Genomic DNA, 5650 nt, shown 5'->3' on the forward strand with positions numbered 1-5650 from the left:
CTGTCTTCTGAGTTGTTGCGCTGTGTAGTCTGGTCGATGTTAACCAACGTTTCAGAGGTCATACTGCCTCCATCATCAGGGCGATGAGTATGAAGATTTCTGTCTTCTGGGTTGTTGCGCTGTGTAGTCTGGTCGATGTTAACCAACGTTTCAGAGGTCATGCTGCCTCCGTCATCAGGGCGATGAGTATGAAGATTTCTGTCTTCTGGGTTGTTGCGCTGTGTAGTCTGGTCGATGTTAACCAACGTTTCAGAGGTCATGCTGCCTCCGTCATCAGGGCGATGAAGATTTCTGTCTTCTGGGTTGTTGCGCTGTGTAGTCTGGTCGATGTTAACCAACGTTTCAGAGGACATACTGCCTCCGTCATCAGGGCGATGAGTATGAAGATTTCTGTCTTCTCGGTTGTTGCGCTGTGTAGTCTGGTCGATGTTAAACAACGTTTCGGAGGTCATACTGCCTCCGTCATCAGGGCGATGAGTATGAAGATTTCTGTCTTCTGGGTTGTTGCGCTGTGTAGTCTAGTCGATGTTAACCAACGTTTCAGAGGTCATACTGCCTCCTTCATCAGGGCGATGAATCCATACCATACTACACGGGCCAACAACCCACAAGACAGAAATCTTCTTACCTAATGATAATTTAAAAATACTGGATGCATGCCGTTTATGAATATTCCAACATTTGCTTGGAATCACCGAAGAATACCACGAGAAACCTTAGCCACAACATTCGGTAAGCCAGCCGAGATCCGAATGTAAATAAAATCTCTAGAATAACTTTCCAGAGTATTCCGCTAAATCATCCTGCGTGGTTAAGATTGGACAAGATAAAACACGGTAAGGCCGTGCCACATCTCAGACGGCAAGATGCAAGATTCTCATTGCGGAGCTACGGTATCAATCCTCGGTGACATCAAACGGCATTCGTGATGGGCCAAGTTGCACTGAACAGGTCCTCGGTATTTCCCCGCCAATCATCATTCCACCGCCGCTCCGTACTTATCTATCACCGCCCCACGAGGTGTGCGATTGCCCTGGCCAAGTATCACATTCTCGTACCCTCGGCCCAAAGTTAGGGCTTTTCCTCTGACAAGGCTCTTGGCTGTTTTCGGAGTGAAGTTCTTCCATAAAGAAAACTTGCATTTTTAATCTCAGATTTGAGGGTCTCACGGCGGTGAATTTGTCGAGTGTGGTCTTCTAGGTTGTAACGCCGCGTGGTCTTGAAAAAATCATGTTTCAGAAGATCCATCTTCAGGATTTCCCAAGAACGTATGGCATCATAACCCAGAAAACGACAGTCGACGTGCAAGTTTTTAAATTCCTTTATATTTAGAAGACGTCTTCTGGTACTCATGGTACGAACGTTAGGTCTGCCAAATGGGAGGTACGACTTCAAGAAACAGTTATATAGCTTAGTTATGATCCTGTTTCCTCCCACTGATCGCAATGTGCAGAGAACGACAGGTATGGAGGTCACGCTCATGATAATTATTTGACTCTGAGGCGGCAAATCTGTTATCGCGTTCAGCACTTCAGGATATAACGAACATAACTAAATTTGTACTCAAAACAATTTCGGAGTGCCATATTGTTCTATTGCAAACTTAAGATTTTGTATGGGAAGGTTAATAGATGATTATAAAAACAACCTTAACGGTCCCATGCATTATGGCGTTTAGTTAGAAGTATCTGCTAAAAGATCGGTGTCTTCACTCAAGATTTTCATAGTTTTCTTCAGTCCTTCCAGATAAACACCGTGATAATGTTTTAAAATACGCCACGACAGACTACTCCAACATCGAAGATTTCTGCCTTCTGGGTTGTTGCGCTGCGTAGTCTGGTAGATGTTTACCAACGTTTCAGAGGTCATACTGCCTCCTTCATCAGGGCGATGAGTATGAAGATTTCTGTCTTCTGGGTTGTTGCGCTGTGTAGTCTGGTAGATGTTTACCAACGTTTCAGAGGTCATACTGCCTCCGTCATCAGAGTATGAAGATTTCTGTCTTCTGGGTTGTTGCGCTGTGTAGTCTGGTAGATGTTTACCAACGTTTCAGAGGTCATACTGCCTCCGTCATCAGGGCGATGAGTATGAAGATTTCTGTCTTCTGGGTTGTTGCGCTGTGTAGTCTGGTAGATGTTAACCAACGTTTCAGAGGTCCTACTGCCTCCGTCATCAGGGCGATTAGTATGAAGATTTCTGTCTTCTGGGTTGTTGCGCTGTGTAGTCTGGTAGATGTTTACCAACGTTTCAGAGGTCATACTGCCTCCGTCATCAGAGTATGAAGATTTCTGTCTTCTGGGTTGTTGCGCTGTGTAGTCTGGTAGATGTTTACCAACGTTTCAGAGGTCATACTGCCTCCGTCATCAGAGTATGAAGATTTCTGTCTTCTGGGTTGTTGCGCTGTGTAGTCTGGTAGATGTTTACCAACGTTTCAGAGGTCATACTGCCTCCGTCATCAGAGTATGAAGATTTCTGTCTTCTGGGTTGTTGCGCTGTGTAGTCTGGTAGATGTTAACCAACGTTTCAGAGGTCCTACTGCCTCCGTCATCAGGGCGATGAGTATGAAGATTTCTGCCTTCTGGGTTGTTGCGCCGTGTAGTCTGGTAGATGTTTACCAACGTTTCAGAGGTCATACTGCCTCCATCATCAGGGCGATGAGTATGAAGATTTCCGTCTTCTGGGTTGTTGCGCTGTGTAGTCTGGTCGATGTTAACCAACGTTTCTGAGGTCATACTGCCTCCATCATCAGGGCGATGAGTATGAAGATTTCTGTCTTCTGGGTTGTTGCGCCGTGTAGACTGGTCGATGTTTACCAACGTTTCTGAGGTCATACTGCCTCCGTCATCAGAGTATGAAGATTTCTGCCTTCTGGGTTGTTGCGCCGTGTAGTCTGGTCGATGTTTACCAACGTTTCAGAGGTCATACTGCCTCCGTCATCAGAGTATGAAGATTTCTGTCTTCTGGGTTGTTGCGCTGTGTAGTCTGGTAGATGTTAACCAACGTTTCAGAGGTCCTACTGCCTCCGTCATCAGGGCGATGAGTATGAAGATTTCTGCCTTCTGGGTTGTTGCGCCGTGTAGTCTGGTAGATGTTAACCAACGTTTCAGAGGTCCTACTGCCTCCGTCATCAGGGCGATGAGTATGAAGATTTCTGTCTTCTGGGTTGTTGCGCCGTGTAGTCTGGTAGATGTTTACCAACGTTTCAGAGGTCATACTGCCTCCATCATCAGGGCGATGAGTATGAAGATTTCCGTCTTCTGGGTTGTTGCGCTGTGTAGTCTGGTCGATGTTAACCAACGTTTCTGAGGTCATACTGCCTCCATCATCAGGGCGATGAGTATGAAGATTTCTGTCTTCTGGGTTGTTGCGCCGTGTAGACTGGTCGATGTTTACCAACGTTTCTGAGGTCATACTGCCTCCGTCATCAGGGCGATGAGTATGAAGATTTCCCTCTTCTGGGTTGTTGCGCCGTGTAGTCTGGTCGATGTTAACCAACGTTTCTGAGGTCATACTGCCTCCTTCATCAGGGCGATGAGTATGAAGATTTCTGTCTTCTGGGTTGTTGCGCTGTGTAGTCTGGTCGATGTTTACCAACGTTTCTGAGGTCATACTGCCTCCTTCATCAGGGCGATGAGTATGAAGATTTCTGTCTGCTGGGTTGTTGCGCTGTGTAGTCTGGTCGATGTTTACCAACGTTTCTGAGGTCATACTGCCTCCATCATCAGGACGATGAGTATGAAGATTTCTGTCTTCTGGGTTGTTGCGCTGTGTAGTCTGGTAGATGTTTAACAACGTTTCGGAGGTCTTACTGCCTCCATCATCAGGGCGATGAGTATGAAGATTTCTGTCTTTTGGGTTGTTGCGCTGTGTAGTCTGGTAGATGTTTACCGACGTTTCAGAGGTCATACTGCCTCCGTCATCAGGGCGATGAGTATGAAGATTTCTTTCTTCTGGGTTGTTGCGCTGTGTAGTATGGTCGATGTTTCAGAGATCATACTGCCTCCGTCATCAGGGCGATCGCAACAACCCAGAAGACAGAAATATTCATACTCACCTCTGTGAAAACCTCAAATCTTACATACTCCAACATCTTTACAATTATTCACACTCATTCTAAAATCAACGCTTATAACATGGGGGTGAGATAGATTCGTTAAACGAAATAAACTTGAGAAAATATATTATGTTTGAATCAAGATAAAGCCAAATGGCTACATATTGCTTTAGCAGTGACAAACACAAGATATTATTACAAGGCTTCGGTGACTTGGATAAGTGTTAGAGATATTAAGCGTTGAAATTAACCAGCAAATTAACTTCATGTAGACCTTACAAAGCTGATAGTCCCTCAGCTATCTAAGAACTCTCCCGCCTTTTACAGAACACGAAGGCCCATTACTCGTAGACACGAGCCAGCCACCCGTCCCTATATTAAGCCAAAAAGTATCCACTCCACACCCTCATTTCTGGGTTATCTTCACTTGCTACGCTCCAAGATCCCAGAAGACAGCAATCTTAAAAATTAGAGAGGCCTATAATGGTAACCAGAACTTGCAGTTCTACAGCGTTCCGAGGACTACCGGCTCATAGAGGTATCAGTAGGTAACATCGCATTCGGAAAGGCCGGGTGTTCGTCTCTCCATACTGTCCATCGTGACCGAGGTCACACTCACTCTTTCAGTCCTTACAGGAAAACGCCCACTACACCCCTCAAATTCTGTACAGATGGATGCACTTGACTGCAGTCACCGTTAAAGCAAAACTGAAGAATAAAGACTGGAACATTATATGACACTGCAATGGGTATTTATAGACAGCTGATGCACATCGATGTAACTGGAGATGAAGCAAGGTGGCAAGTTCTGTCACCACTTGTGAATGATCGGCATTACGAAAGAAGACAGATTAATCGATAGTGTCAACAAATGAATAATTTGCTTGTTTCAATGCTACTGCAGTGATCTAAGGCGTGCAGAGTCTTGGGCAGTTCTAACACTGAGATCGTGGGTTCGAATCCCACTCGGCTCATGTATGTTCGTTCGCGTTTTGATGAGTTGTATTCTTCTGCGTCGGTCTCATCCACCGTTCAAAGAACCCTATCAAATGTGGAAAATGATTCATAGTTTCGGAATAGTGCATTGTATTACCCTCTTAATTAAAATATTTAAAGCAATTAGCCTGTTAATGACAGTATGTTTCAATATTGACCTGAAGATGGTATTTTAATATCGAAACAAGCCACTATTTAATTCATGAAGAACCAAGTTACGAATGACAACAGAATTTAAGTTAAATTTTAGTTTGTGGGTGTTCGTTTTATTTATTTTGTTAGGCTTCTTCCCAGCCGCTAACATTTTGAGTGATTAATCAATCAGTTAATCCACTATTGTAATATAATAGTTGAGGATCGGCCTTCAGAAGGGCGGACAAAACAAGTTCTTTGACCCACGTCGATCAGGTGGCGTGGACTTCAGATTAATAACGTAGCCTCAGGGGCATGAAGTCCCATAACCGAAAAGCGTAGCGAGGAAGAGAACCTTCGGAGGGCGCCTCGGTCATCCCATGACCGAAATGTTGCTGAATTATGGTGGGGGGGGGGGGGGGGGGAGGACTTGAATACAGTGATCATGAATATTGAAAGAAAGAAGTT

The sequence above is a fragment of the Zootermopsis nevadensis genome, unplaced genomic scaffold, assembly GCF_977971745.1.
Source record: "Zootermopsis nevadensis isolate Lab colony 2312 unplaced genomic scaffold, Znev_1.0 Znev_ptg000079l, whole genome shotgun sequence".
Classification (NCBI taxonomy): domain Eukaryota; kingdom Metazoa; phylum Arthropoda; class Insecta; order Blattodea; family Termopsidae; genus Zootermopsis; species Zootermopsis nevadensis.